The sequence below is a fragment of the Pelobates fuscus genome, chromosome 4 (assembly GCF_036172605.1).
Source record: "Pelobates fuscus isolate aPelFus1 chromosome 4, aPelFus1.pri, whole genome shotgun sequence".
NCBI classification, from domain to species: Eukaryota; Metazoa; Chordata; class Amphibia; order Anura; family Pelobatidae; genus Pelobates; species Pelobates fuscus.
In genome coordinates, this window is record NC_086320.1 from 92,170,982 (window position 1) to 92,187,711 (window position 16,730).

The 16,730-nt window shown below is 41.6% G+C and overlaps 1 protein-coding gene across 1 annotated transcript in view; it reads right to left on the reverse strand.

Annotated features, from left to right (window-relative positions):
- Positions 1 to 16,730, reverse strand: part of XKR4 (XK related 4) — a 263,494-nt gene that overhangs the window by 206,831 nt on the left and 39,933 nt on the right. The gene's annotated exons all lie outside the window — the stretch shown is intronic.

Sequence of the window (16,730 nt, forward strand, 5' to 3'; positions counted from 1 at the left end):
GACTGGGGATCAGATGGAAATGCTGATGTAGGTATGATGGATGAAGGATAGATGAAAATGACTAGTCGTAACCCAAGAGTAATTCTGGCTAAAATGATAACCATGAGTCATTCACTGTTTACAGCAACGTGGCTCTCAGTGGAAGCGCTGTGAACACAGAGAAGTTAAGCCAGATTAAATACTGTGTTTCAATAATAAAAGTAATTAATCCTAGTGTAATAATAAAGAAAGAATATATATACATATACAAACACATGGGCACACCATGTCTACTGTAACACAACCTTGGAATAAATTCAGGACAGTGTACACATATATCTGTCACTAGTGATGTCCCGAAAAGTTCACCAGGAACCGTTCGCTGGCGAACATAGCGTGTTCGCGGTCGCGAACACGCGCGATGTTCGGTCCGCCCCCTATTCATCATGGAGGTGGGAGGGTCTGGGAGGGAGGGTCTGCTGCTGATTGGCTGGAATGTGTCTGCTGACTGTGAGGTACAGGGTCAAAGTTTACTCAATGATGACGAATAGGGGGCGGCCCGAACACTGCGCGTGTTCGCGACTGCGAACACGCTATGTTCGCCGGCAAACGGTTCCCGGCGAACTGTTCGGGACATCACTACCTGTCACTCAATTTAAAGAGTGAGCGCATAAGTTGTTTTATATCTGAATTGAAATAAATGTCAAATATATAGTGATGAATGTACAGTACATGTTTGCAGCATGATAGACTTCAATTTTACTGTCACATTCCCACTAAAAATAGAATTAAAGCAGTGCAGCTCACAGATGCAGGTTTATTGGTACTACAACAGTGAGACACAGGGAGCATGTGAGTGAAAAAAGATAGATAAAAAATTACTGAAATGCTAAAACGTTGACTTAAAATGGTTCTGTCCCTTCTGAATATTACATAATGATAACATATTTATGAAATACTCATATTGACTGACACAATCAAAAGACATCATATCAAAGTACAGAATACTTGTCTTATGGTAAATACTGAGATTGGCAAAACGTGTCAAAAACAAGAGCTTCCTCTGTTAACTTTTGTCTAATTCAGCAGCCATTACTAGCTACAGATCGCATGGTCTTGTCACAAGGAGCTGAAGACAAATCCCACCAGAAAAATGGTGGCACTCCAGTGTTTTTTGCGACATATCCAAGGATCCCAATGGTGAAAAAACATATGCTTTAACCACCAAATGCAATCATTGGGACTTTGCTGCATGTATGACGGTGCATCATGGGAAGATCATTTCAAGGTATATAATTAATTTAATATGTAACCAACAATGTAAGTTACAGCATGCTACTCTATTATCAGTTTACACAAAGCAGCTACAAAAAAGCAGAATTCCAGTAATTTATTGGTAGGGTATGGATGGAAGCTCCTATTTCCTTTTACCGTGATTTTGTATTTTTCTAATTTATTTATTTATTATTATTATTTTTGTAATATTCTGCCAATTCTACAGTGAGTAGGTTTGTCTCAGCTGATCCCAAAAAAATTACTTCTAGTTTATATAAATTGAACAACGTTTCTCAATTAAAACGCATAGGGGCAAAAAGTGCTACGGTTCTCCTGTTGTTCATGCTGGAAATTGCACCCAAATCTATGTGAGCTTCTTCATGATGGTTGTCTGTCTTATGGGGATTAAAGAACCAATGAGAAAAAAAAACTCCAGAGGAATTGGATATTTCATAAAGTAAAGTGATAACAATTTAACTAGTGCTTGATGCATTACTTAGACAGCATTTTCTGCGAACAGTTTGAAGAACGCATTAAAAAATGGGTACCAAATGCTACAAAAATAGATAAACGTAATGATAAACGTAACGTAGAGGTACCCCTGCCCCCAATCTGCAATCTTAGTCTTATGGGATCACAATACGGACTCATTTATTAACATCACTAAATGAAAAATGCATTAGATGATGTGATGCTTCTGATATCAAAATGCATTTATGTGCATTTATCAGTGATATCCTGTTGAAAAGGGGGAGGAGGGGACATTTTTTCGACAGCAATTTTGTATTATTATTATTATTATTTTTAAATATAAAAAAAGAGCACTTTGTTATTGTGTCACCTTGGAGTTTAACACAAACTATCACATGCATGTACATGTGATATGTTCAGGCATTTATTGAGACGCTCATTGTGAATACCATGTACGTTCTCTTTGCATTCACAATCCAAAAGTATTCATATTTCTATTTAACCTGCCTATATGTTTAGAAATGGTCATTACAAATAAAGAAAATGATTGGACCCATTTGCAAGGCAAAACAGCACGAATTTAGGTATCCTTGGATCTTTCTGTAAAAACCCAGCTGTGACTTTTTTTTCAGAAGCAAAAATGAAAATAGTTATCTTGGCTAGTGAACCAGAATAGCTAATGTTTAGGGGATGAAGCCACAAAGAGAGGTGTATTTTCAGCAGAATACAATAACTATCATTACTGAACATTAAAGGTGGATTTGAGAATAATATGTATAGGACACATCCACTGTAGTGTTTAGCAAGACAGTGCTTACATTACCATTGATCGGATCACAAGGACGGAATTAGCAGTTATAGCATCACCTGATATCTGATATTAAATAGATAGCAACCTGCTGGGTTTCATCTGTTGGTTATAGTATATCAGACATGCCCCTGTGTCTCTCATTTTCTATATATTTTTTTCCTGCAGTTATCTCTTATCTTATTTCTACACTTTCAACATACACACATCTGTAGCAAAATACAGTAAAATGTTTTCTCTACAAATATATAAAAGTACTGTATGAATAAAACATAGCATAATAAAGATTCTTAAACATAACAGAATACAGAAAGTCAGCATGGCTTGTTGCTTTATGTGAAAATCTCATTTTTACCCTCAATAAATCCCCAAGCACACATTGGTCCATTACTATGTCGTATAAATTGTAGTTCCATCCCTTCACCTCATCCTACAAAGTGCTTAACTGTTACAACTCTAATGGACAATTTCTGACATTAATGCTGGAATCACATAACTCAACCTGAATCCATAAAGCCACCTTTTCGTCTTTTTAAATTGTGAAATGGAACATTTTCTAAACCTAATTTCTTCACCTAAAATGTGAGGATCAAAAAATGGGGATACATTATTCACAACACTAGAAAAGTAATAAAAAAATCTTCCATGCCTTATAAACATAAAACTCCCTGGGGATTTTAACCCCTTAAGGACTGAGCCAGTTGTACAAGTTGTGATCAAAACAAAACGTAAACAAAACCTTGAATTTGCGCTAAATGTCTGTTCTGGCGTAATTTACCTCTTTTATATTTAAACATAATTTAATATGAATAAAATGTGAAAAATTAAGATTTAAAAAAAAAAAAAAAAGAACTTTTTAGTTCTGCGTGGCATTTTAACTGTGAATGTCAAAATACTGTTAGCTGTTACTGCAATAAAATGCACATATTTATATTCAGTGAAGTCTCACGAGTAAAATAGCACCCCCCAAGTACAGGTTTTATGGTGTTTTGGAAAGTTACAGGGTCAAATTTAGCACATTAATTTTTTTAGTTTATACACATTGAAATTTGCCAGACTGGTTATGTTGCCTTTGAGACCGTATGATAGCCCAGGAATGAAAATTACCCCCATGATGGTATACCATTTGCAAAAGTAGACAACCCAAGGTATTACAAATGGGGTATGTCCAGTCTTTTTTAGTAGCCACTTAGTCACAAATACTATTACACAATATTAGTGTTTCCAAACATTACAACTTATCACAACAATTCTGTCTGAGATAAAAATCTGATTTTATGTGAATGTTCAAACAATGGCATATCTTCTAAGTGTCCCTCTTTAAAAAGATATGAGTGATGTTGTATTAAACTTTTTCAGTCCTTTTTTACCTGGCCCTTAATGACTGTTTATTTCCAGTTTAGTTGGGAGGCTAGTGCGCATGCAAGGCAGATTGGGGAAAGAGTCTAACTTGGTTCTCATAGAGGAGGCCCCTCTAGTGGCGCTCATCAAGATAGCGACTAAAGTTGTGTTTAACCCTGAAATTAAACAATTGCCATTACTACAAAACAGCAATGTTTTACACTGCAGGATTAAAACTGCATTTGCACTGCACCCAGATTAAGTGGTCTGGGTGACTTTAGTGCCTCTTTAAAACAGGAGTGCCCATTTTCTACCATTTAATTCCTTTGTTACCAATGGTAGGCAAAGTTAATCAACATTTTGTTCATCCAAAGAATTGCAAAATGATTACAAATGAACATCTCAAGAATTGTTCTCATTGAAAGTTTATCAAAGGCAACATTATATTTCTAGATTTCTATACTACTTACATAATGAAATTGAAAGGGATGACATTATATACACCAAGCCTTTATGTAAAGAAAACGGTTTCTTTTTAATATATAGTTGCATATTTGTACGATATTGAACAAACTGTGTAAAAATAACATATCTATAACATATGTAGAAGAGCGAGATTATTTGCGTTAGTAACACTCAAATTTATAGGCACCCAAGGACAGTTCACGGAATGACGGCATATTATTAAACGTTCTTATTTAACTGCATTTGAAATACAAGAACCATAAACCTATTTTCTCATGCTGTTATAACTGAAAAACACTTTCTGTTAAAAACAGTCCTCTCAGTGTTAAATCGTGTGTCTGTCGATAAATATATTAGCACAAATTAGCTTTAAAAATCTTAACATGGCCCTAGTATTATATAGCACTATTAAATATGTTATGAAACTGCCTTCCTGCTTCAAAAACAATATAAAATAAGTATCTGTATAAGAGAAACAATCATAAATCTTACAGGTTTAGGTAAAGACACCATGTCTGGGGTACTGTTAAGGACTTAGACCTCAATTCTATTCAGCTGATATTTTTATCAGGATGGGGAACCAGGTAACGCATGGGCATCAGATGGGGGCTTCAATAGAATTGTGCCCCCACTTGGGGCTATTGACTAAAAAATTAAAGTGGTAGTGACATAGTGTCCCTCAATGCCCCTATGTACGCGGCTCCATTTAAATAATAATGTGGCCAGCAGGTGGGGACTATAATATTAAAATAAGAGGGGGGCCACTTGATGTCCCCTCCATTCACACTTGTCGTCAGTGGGTGTGGGCAATACTTAAAATGAATAGTGGAACTTATGGTTCTCTCACTCTCACCCGTGAAGAGCGGGTGGTGGCTATAAATATAAGGGCGCAGACCAAATGTTTAACATTGGAGCAGTCGCTGCCTGCCTTGTACTAATGTGGGGTGATATAGAACCCCACATAGGTATTTTTTTTTTTAAACTATATGATTGCTAATGATTGCCAGTGCTTCCAGCGACAAAAAAAAACAAAAAACTTTTTGACCGCTTTGAACGATTTATTATGTTTTCAATAAATTGCATTGAATCAACAAAACTTCTATTTTCAACTCAAAGTATAATATAGATTTTCAATTTTTTTTTTTTACAAATGTAAATTATTTGATGCAATATTTATGAACGCCTAATAAGGCTTTAATTGCATTTCAGAACTGAATCGATTCAAACGGAAATATGGATTATAAGGAACCAGTAAACTTCCAATAAACACAATTTTGTGTTGTTTTCACCTACTTCTACTGAGAATATGTTTTTATTCTTTCTTCTTTCATATCATTTTATACATTCTATACACTAAAATTATCTATTTCAATTCATAGAGTGCGTTACTATTTTTATGTTTCTTTTTATTTTTCTATGTTGTTTTTTAATTTGAAAGTTTTTTCAGGAGCTTATATCTATAAGAATATATTCTCCGGTGTTTTGAGAAGAGAACTACTAGAAAAATAACCCCGGGACAGCCGTTACTGATTTATTTAGGAAGGTTACTTATATTGAATTGGATTTGAATATATATGTATACAATAAAAAAAATATACATAATGAGCTTCTTAATTATTATAGATTGAATGTAGCATTCTACTGAAGAGCATAAGAGAAAAAGCTCCATGTTTTGAGAATCGTGATACTATGGTTTTTGTTTTCTTTCAAATGATCTTTAACCCCTTAAGGACACATGACATGTGTGACATGTCATGATTCCCTTTTATTCCAGAAGTTTGGTCCTTAAGGAGTTAATGACGGCAGAAAAATAGTGTTTAATGAGGTCTAGAATTGCAATGTAGTTAGACATTCCAATTTCTTTTTTTTTTTTTATTACATACATAACACTACCACAGCATATTAGCATTATGGGTGTTGTTGTCTGCAAATGCGTGGAAGGCCCAGGCTGGACATCCATTATTTATAACATTCAAATATACAACTTACAAATAAATATTTATTGCATTATATTTCATAAGTTTGAAGAATGTTTGTGTTCGTGTTTTCATGTTCCGCATGCAGTATCTTTCTGATTCTTGCAGTTAGTCGGAAATCTCATCTATCTCCCTAATTTCCTTATGTTGGCTTCACTGCATCCATATCACATTTTACCCAGACATATCCGCAGATCCCAATCCATGGAGCGTTTGTGCTCTTTGCGGTCAGTGCACAAATGGCTGAGGAATAAACATTGTCGGAATGTATATCTCCCTGTACAATTCTACTCATTAAATTGACCTTTTTATCCATATTAATGCAGTTACCCTTGGCAACAAGTATTGAAATGCATACATTCAAATGTTATATTATATATTTATAATTATATATATGTATGTATATATATTCTTTTTACAATTTTAAAATCAAACTTTAACAACGTTTTACCTTTATTTCTATTAATAAAATACACCAGCAGATACCTAGGCGGAGTTCTCCACAACACAAAACAGGTGATATTCTAAAGTGCTAAATAAGGAGCAATCACAAACTAGTCCTTCTATTGACATTTAGTACCTTTGCCCAAAATAGCCCATGTTGCCTTGATAAATCACCCCCAGAGTGAATAAAGAAACTCGGAAGGATTAATTGTATTATGAATCAAGAGTTTCTAACACAATGCTACTGTGCAGGGTGTTGTCTCTCACTGAGGGGCTAATCTAATATTGCTTAGGTAGAGTCAAACTCAGCCTATTTGTCCTGACAATTTAGGTTAGACTCCAGTCATTTTGGTAACCCCTATCAGAGTCTGGTTTAACTGGTTAAACAATGCTTGGTGTAAGAAGCCCAGTTGGACTTCATCCTGTCTGTGAACAATGTTTACACTAACTAAAGGGTCTGTATGCATTAAGTGAACGGCCTGAAAAAAATTACCACTCCCTTGAATGAGTTTTTGGTGTACTGTCACCCAAGAGATATTCCTGCAATGTCACTTCAAGGTACTATTTGTAGATAGAGGAACATTACTTTCAAGTGCAATGGCATGTTTGCCAAAGCGGTTTGTATGGTATGTTAAAGTTAACATCTATAAAATCAAACTAACATTTTAAATACACATTTTAAAACAAGCATATTACCAGGAAACTATTACCATCACGCAAACTGAAACAATTAGTTTAGATTTGAATAAGTCTAATTTGGCCAATAATTTACTCATGGACTAAGTGATGTTAACAACAGTGACATTAACACCTTCACGATCAAAATCGTGTATAGGGGGGGCGTGGTCTGCAGCCGAGCGAGCTGGACGTGTCCGGGTAGAGCTCCGCTGCGACCACGGTGCCAACAGCATACAACAGCGGAGATAAACCCTTGATCAAACCGAATTAGTCGTGGGAACAGTGATGGACCGGAGAACTACGAAAACTAAGGTGAAAAAGGCGGTAGAAGCGGGAATAGTAGTGCCGGAGATGTTTGCGGCCTCTCGCGCCGTGCGACAAAGCACACAAGATGGCGGACGAGAAGGCCAGACTACGCCCCGTTCCCCAGCGAGCCCAGCAAGCGGTGTGGCATCGGATTCCGACACTAGCCAAATACTGGCGAAACTGTCGGAGGTTCGTAGCTACCTTGCCTCTGAGATGGTTCGTACCACCTCGGAGGTGAAAGCTGAAATACAGGCACTGGGGGCGCGGACGGCGGTACTCGAGCAGAGGGTCGAATCCACAGTTATAGCCCATAACGCTGCAACCGCTCAAATTAACCACCTCACCTCCCAGCTACTTACTGCAGAAGCAGCCATAGACGACCTGGGGAACAGGACAAGGCGCAATAATATCCGCCTCCGGGGATTACCCGAACAAGAAGGGGAAGGATCCCTGGCAGAGGTAATTCTGGAGATCTTCAGGCCGCTACTCCCCGACATCCCAGAGCATTTGTGGCATATTGAAAGGGCGCATAGGGCCCTCAGAGCCAGAAGAACGGAAGATCGGCGCCCGAGGGACGTTATAATTAAATTCCTGTCTTTTCAAACTAAAGAGGCATTGATGAGGTATGGCAGAGATCGTCAAATCCTCTATAACGGAGCCAACCTTACCCTCTACCAAGACCTCACCCCGCTGACGCTGCAGAAACGCAGAGACTGGCGCCCGATCACGGAACTCCTACAGCGCCACACCATCAAGTACGCTTGGGGTCATCCCTTCCGGCTGATGGCTTTTAAGGATGGCCGCACGAAACTTCTGTTCCCGGACGGTGACCCGAGGAAGTTCCTGTCCGAGCTAGGGATCCAAACCCCGGACGACTTCCCGGTTTCGAAGGGGGCGACGGAGGCCCTAGTCGCTCTCCCCCGAGAATGGTACACGTCTGATGAATGAGGAAGGGGGCCACGATGTCGCCATGCCTGAGCGGCGGGTTATACATCCAGATGGTAAGACCTCGCGGGCGGGATCAGGTTGTTTGGGCGGGGGATTTCTAGGCCCCGCTTGAAAAGCCTATGTGGGCTTTTGATTATTGGCCTTTCTGGTGACGGCAGGCCCTGGTTACCGGGGTTTTATACGAGGCACATCTGGGTTATCGGGCTCCTTGACCCGCGGGTGGGATTGCTTACTATGGGGAGGGTTAGGGCTTATTTTTGCTCCCGGGCCTCGCCCTGTTTCCCATGTCCTGACTCGTTGTAACCCCTCTCCCGTTGGGCCCTTTTTCGGGACTGCCCACCATTATTTCTCCTCATGATTTTGGGGATTGTGTCGGGTCCCTCGGAGCAGAGACCTATGGTTACTTACTTAAACAATGTGTTTTTTTGGGGACTGGGATCGGAATGGGGAGGCGGGAAATGTGTTTTTTATCTCCCCCCTTCTCGCTATGTATAAGTTATATATCGATTGCCCCCTCCCTCTTCCTCGGGGACAATGTGTAGTATGGCTTACTGTATTTTGTACTTCGTTTTTTCGGTACTTGGGCCGGGTCTAGGGGGGTCGGGGGCAAGGTACAACTATTCACAGTTTTTCTGGGGAACGGGATCGGTGTGGGGCGGCGGGTAACGCTTCTCGATATATTATTGCTGTTTTGTTTCTGTTTGCTGCCCCCCTCTGGACGGGATTCCTGGGCTTCACGGGTGGCGGGCGGCGGGTAACAGTATCTTTGCTGTTCGGGCTATTTTTGTCCGCTATCCTTTTGCACTAAGTTGCGACTCTTCTCAGAGGGGGTTCGGGATGGGGCGGGGGAACCTGGTTCATGCTATGTCCGCAACTATTTTTATTATTATGTTTATTTTATGCTAGGTTCACTCTTAAGCCGGGTTATGTTTCTACGTATTATTAGGTTCGGGACGGGGGAAGGGGGGCGGGTTCAGAGGTATATTGGTGTCCGGCTCTGGCACCCGCGGGATTTTTGAAGTCTTGAATGTGCTTCTCCTTTTTAGGAACTGACAATCACCTGGGAACGACAAACGGGTCTCCCCCTATGTTTCGGTTTTTATATATGCTTTTATTTACAACAATTGTTTATCTCCAATTGGGGATAGTTAGGCACCCTGGTGGTGCTATTCGTGGTTGGTCTATGTTGAGGCAGTTCTGGGGCCGTTTTGGTTCCCTGGAAACGCCTGGACATATTTCCCATCTGGTCCTGGCAATAGGTAAGTCCAGGCTATTGTTGTTTTTTCTGTTTTTTTCTCACTCTTTCTCTTTCTATCTTCACTGTCCTCTCACTCCCTGTCATCCCCCTTACACCTTCCTACCCCTATTCCCTGCTCGGACCCCGGTGGGGGGAGATGTTGAGATACCCTCATTGCAAGCTCGAGTTGGCTCTGTAGCGGATCCAACTTATGTGACAAGCCGACCCCCTCCTTTGTTACAATGCCATTGAAACTGCTATCCCTGAATGTCAAAGGCCTTAATGCCCCGAGTAAAAGGCGCCTTATGTTTAGGGAACTTAAACGCCTGAACCCTGATATTGCTTTTCTACAAGAAACGCATATACCTAAACCAGCAAAACTAATGTTAAGGGACCACACATTCCGCGTTGTACATGAGGCGAGAGCTCTCAACAAGAGGAACGGTGTTGCTATACTAATCCATCATAGGTGCCCCTTTCGGATAGGGACTGTTACAGCCGATCCGGAGGGACGCTACTTGCTGCTTTCCGGGAACTTACACTCCCACACGATTCACTTCCTCAATATTTACGCCCCTAATGCTCCATCGGCCGAATTCTGGGACGCCTTGGCTCAAATGATCAACAGCCTACCGCACGGCATGATCATTGTAGGCGGAGACCTTAACGCCACCCCGTGCCCGGCAGCTGACCGGAGCCGCTGCAGAGGGCTACCGAGATCTCACGGTAGAGGGAGTCAGGACAAAATACTCCGCACCTTTATACAGCGTACAGGCCTCATAGACATATGGAGAGCTCACCATCCAGACGACCGTGATTTTACATTCTATTCCGCACCCCATGATTCTTACTCTAGGATAGATTTATTTCTAGTTAATACACACGCGGCGTCCAAAGCTTCTGTTTCCACGATCGGTTCTATATCCTGGTCAGACCACGCAGATATTTCACTGACTATGGATAACTTATGCGTTGCGTCTCCGTGGTCCTGGAAGCTGAACACTTCGCTTTTACAAGACCCGGCCGTGGTGGAAACGATCCGTCGAGAACTATCCGATTATTTTCTCCGGAACGCAACCCCGGACCTCCGACCAGCCACGGTCTGGGCCGCCCACAAAGCGGTTATTAGGGGTATTTTTATCAGAGAGGCGACGGTAAAAAAGAAACGTAAACTGCAACTGCTGTCCTCCCTTCTAGAGGCCCTGGGTCGGGCGGAAGAGAAACATAAGTCAGCCCCGTCAGCTATCACATTAGCGGACGTACAGAAAGTGCGAATGTCAGTACGAGAGTTACTCTTGGACGACACAGCCAGGGCAGTGGTTTGGACTAAGAGGACATTCTACGAAAAGTCTAATAAAATGGACACGTTGTTAGCTAGGTCCCTACGCCCGAGACAGGGTCACTTTCATATCACGAGCATTAAAGACGCAGCTGGCAGGCGTTATACGGATCCCACGGATATCGCGTCGGTATTCACAGCATATTACTCCGACCTATATAACCATTCTGGTGTAATAGATGGGGAACGACAACAACGTGAGATCGATGAAGCGAGAGATTTCCTTGATCGATTGGCCTTACCAAAACTGGAAGGCGGCGATGTACTCCCCTTGGGGGCTCAAATCACGGCCGACGAAATAGACGCGGCAATTTCATCCTTGAAGGGCAATAAAGCTCCAGGCCCGGATGGATTTGAGGGTGGTTATTACAAGTTGTTCCGCGAGGAATTGGTACCGCATCTTGGGGCATTGTTTAACGATTTAATGAATGGGGGTATTCCGGATAGAGACATGTCGCTGGCCGACGTCATCCTGATACCTAAGCCGGGCAGGGACGACTCACTCCCGGAGAACTATAGACCGATCTCATTAATAAACCACGACTCTAAAATTCTAGCCAAGATTTTAGCGACCCGCCTAAACCCCTATTTAAATCGGCTGATCCACCCAGATCAGGTGGGTTTCATCCCTGGTAGGCAGCTATACGAAAACACTCGACGTAACATTGACCTTCTCTGGCGGCAAGCACAGAGGAAAATCCCCACATTGGTCCTGTCACTTGACGCAGAGAAGGCTTTCGATAGGGTTAAGTGGCCATACCTATTCGAGGTCCTACAACACTCTGGCCTCCCGCCTACGTTTATTACTGCAATTCGGGCATTATATACGGATGTCCGGGCTCGGGTCCGTATAGCGGGCTCCAAGGCTATACCGTTTGCCTTGAGCAACGGGACTAGACAGGGTTGCCCCTTGTCGCCCCTGCTCTTTGCCTTGTCCCTGGAACCACTATTACAACAGGTGAGATGCACTGATGGAATTCGCGGTATCACAGTGAGGGACCAGAGATATGTTGTGTCTGCGTTCGCCGACGATGTTCTGCTGACTTTGACGGAACCGACGGAGTCAATGGACGCGCTGGCGGTGGTCCTAGAGACTTTCGGCGAAATAGCTGGATATAAGGTGAATCTACCTAAGTCATGCGCCTTACCCATAAGTATGAGGGAGTCTGATATCACTCGAATAGGAAATGGCCACAATATTCGTATTGAAAGGCATCACATTAAATACCTGGGGATACACCTGACGGCAGACCCCGCTCAGCTATTTCAGCAGAATTACACCCCCATGATTCGCACTCTTATCTCGGATATGGAACGATGGCAGGATAAACCGATTTCATGGATTGGCAGAATCCACTCGGTAAAGATGAACATCCTCCCCAGGATTTTGTTCCTGTTCCAGGCTCTCCCAGTTCGACTCACCAAGTCTGACTTGGGCCCGCTTCAGCAAGCCACGGGGAAATTTATCTGGCAAAATAGGAAACATAGGGTTTCCCGTAATATCCTCTATAGAACAAAATCTAGGGGGGGCCTAGGATTGCCAAATTTCTATTTTTACTACTTGGCGGCCCAACTCGCGCAGATAGCGTATTGGCACACCCCTCCAGATGAAAGGAGATGGGTTGACCTTGAGTCATCCCTAATGGGACCTGATAAGCCACAATTCCTTATGTGGGTTCCCCGTGACCATAGACCGACTACACGAATAGAATGCCCAGCCATAGCAAATTCAATGAAGATATGGGACATTGCATCGGTCAAATACGGATTGTCCTCTCGGACATCCCCATTGACCCCTTACCTCAGAAATAAAGCTCTCCCCCCTGGACTATACGCCAGGGACTTCATAGGAATAGAGGGAACGGGTGTCCAACGCCTTTGCCAACTCTATGAAGGTGGGTCGCTACTCCAGTTCGAGGATTTAACTGCCAGGGCAGATCTTCGCCCTTCTGACTTCTTTCGCTTTATACAACTCAGGAACTTTGCGCAGGCCCCGAACAATAAATCTAGTGCATTACAACCACTTACCTCCTTCGAGGCTATGTGCCTTAGGGCACAGTTCCCGAGGAGCCTTATAACAGCTCTATATGCACAAATGAGCACCTCCACGTCGGAATGGGGGGACCTTACGTACACAGCCCAATGGGAGGCGGATCTTGGCGAAGAGCTAGAAGGGGTGGATTGGCAGGAGATATGGGAAGCTGCCGCAGCTTCGTCTATTTGTGTCTCAATCCAGGAACAAGCATATAAGACCATGTTTAGGTGGTATACCACCCCGGTGCAGTTATGTAGGATGAACAGAATATCCACAGATCTATGCTGGAGGGGCTGTGGTCACAAGGGAACTTACCTACACATGTGGTGGGAGTGCCCTCGGATCACGCCACTCTGGAAGGAAGTGGCGAACCTACTGAAGGATATCTTCGGTAGGGAGGTAAACCTGGACCCATGGGTCTTCCTTCTGGCCAGGCCTCTAGAGGGCTGGACCAGGGCGGAACTGAAATTGCTGAATAATGTAAACCTGGCGGCGAGACGGACTATGGCTCAAGTATGGCTTCAACCCTCCCCCCCCCCCTCTCCTTAAGGTAATACAAAAGATTAAGGATACGTTCCTTATGGATAAACTCACAGCTAAGGTCAGGGGCACCACGGCGAGGTTTGATAGAGTGTGGGCACCGTGGATAGCCAGTGGCGTGGGCGATTAGGTGACAAAGAAGGGGGACCCGGACCACCGCTCTCATTTCTTCCAACACCCATGGGGGAACCGGACACTTACATGTCGGGTTCCCTTAAATAAGAATGATTCAAAACCCCCCCCCCCCGCCTGAGCTACTAGAGGAGGGAAAGACTATATCGGCTGGTACTGAAGTCGGGTGATTGCTCCTATTTTGAGTGACTACATCTCTCCCTACCTCCCTCCCCCCCCCCCCCCCCCCCTCCCCTTTGACGATCTTTCCAAACTTTTACTCCCCCCCCCCGGTTCTCTTGATTGTCTTCTCCTCTATCCCTTCTTTTCTATACTTTTTATTCTTTAAATGGCTCTCACTGCTAATTCTCTCTCTACCGTGGCTGAAATCTGGTCCACGTTGATGGGGATCGGTATCACCCAGTACAATCTTTAGACATGCGCTATTCTACCATATGATATACCTTCGGACTGGGTTGTATGGAGGCCCTGTGCAATATGCACCGGACAGAGATGGGCTCTTATTTGAATGTGTACCGGAGAGATATATCTTGTACCGCAGCCATTTTTGTTCTTCTTCACTTTTATGTTATTGGAAAATTGGAGAGACACCGCGCTCATACACGGACATTTCAAAACCACGGTGCCTAATGTATCAACGATGCCAAGAATAACACATGAACTGATTTGCATAATTGGCTCAAGGCCTACGCTTGATCGCACTAAAGACTATCCAATTGTGATGTTTTATGCTGTGTATTGTGATGTTGGTGTGTCACCTTGTTATAAATAAAGAATTTAAAAAAAAAAAAAAATCGTGTATAATCATTTTTTACTTGAATTTGCTTTACAAAATGAAATGTATTCCTAATGCCTCACACATCTTCATTTATACTTGAGGGAAGATTACTAGCATGTAGAGAAATACATTGTCTACACATATATTGAAAATGACTTTCTCCCCTTCCTTTCAAACATTAAAGGCAGCTTCAAAGATCCTAACATTATATTGTCCTGGAGCAGGAGGAGTTAATAAGTACTACATATTGTATACATAAATGCATTACTTTAACCCCTTCTTGACCGTGGACGTACTGGGTAAGTCCGACAAAAAATGGGCAATAATGACAAAGGACATACCCAGTACATCTGCAAAAAGACCTCTGGACTTGCGTGTACTGGCGATCAGTGGCGATCCCAGTCGGGGGTGACTGCCCGAGACCCCAGCAGTCCCCCTGCAGCTATCGCGGCCATCCAGGGCCATGTAATCACCATGGCCGCAATAGGAGTCTATGGAGCTGCCAGCAGGGGGACTGCCAGCAGGGGGACTGCCTGATCTGTTAGCCAGCCAGCTAGAAATTAAATAAAATAATAATAAAAGCATTTTATAATATATTATGCATGTATAGGATTTCATTATAAGTGTACTTTGAGATATATACACATATATCTCAAAATACACCTATAATGTAATCATATATATGCATTATATATGTATAATGTATTATAAAATGCTTTAAGTTTTTTCAATAATATATTATACATATATAGGAAATAAGTGTGTGTGTGTGTATATATATATATATATATATATATACATATATATACATACACATATTATACGTGTGTTTATATATATATATATATATACACATATACACACACACACACACAATATATATATAATACAAATTGTAAAAAAAAACATTTATATATATATATATATATATATATATATATATTCAAATGGAAAGAGTGCACTCAAAGGTCTTCTTAAGGATATAAACGATTTATTTTGCCAAATTTCAAAAGACATACAAGTCGACGTTTCAGTCCTCGTGGGACTTTTTTCAAGACCTTGAAAAAAGTCCCACGAGGACTGAAACGTCGACTTGTATGTCTTTTGAAATTTGGCAAAATAAATCGTTTATATCCTTAAGAAGACCTTTGAGTGCACTCTTTCCATTTGAATATATTGAAGGCTGAGGCAGCACCGAGGCAAGCACAAGACCGGTACATTGAGTGCGGGACATTTGCAGTTTATATATATATATATATATATATATACACACACACACACACACACACACACACTACACATTCTACATATATATTTATGTATTCATTTTACAAAATTATTTAATTTTATTAATTATAATTTGAGGGACCTGCTTGACAACCCAGGCAGATAGTCCAGAGAATTTAATTGGTAAGCCCTATATTTAACCCCGTAACTGTCCAAAACACCATAAAACCTTTACATGGGGGTATTGTTATACTCGGGAGACTTCGCTGAACACAAATAGGAGTGTTTTAAAAACAGTAAAACGTATCACAACGATGATATCACCAGTAAAAGTGCAATTTTTTTGTTTTAAACAAATGCAAAAAACAAATGTGAACGCTAATTATGGCCCGTGTTTGTGACTAAGTGGCTACTACAAAAGACGGGACATACCCCATTTTGAATACCCTGGGGTATTTACTTTTCCAAATGGTATTTCATGGTGGGGTTAATTTTCATTTCTGGGCTGCCATACCGTCTCCAAGGCAATATAGCCAATCTGGCAAATAGCAATTTACAAAATTGTTTGACCCTGTAACCTCCAAAATCACCATAAAATCTATACTTGAGGGGTACTGTTGTACTAGTGAGACATTATTTTACACAAATATGAGTGTTTTAGCGCAGTAAAATGTATCATAATGATAATATCATCTGTGAAATGGTAGTTTATGTGTAAAAAAGGCAAAATAACTAATATAAATGAAATTTT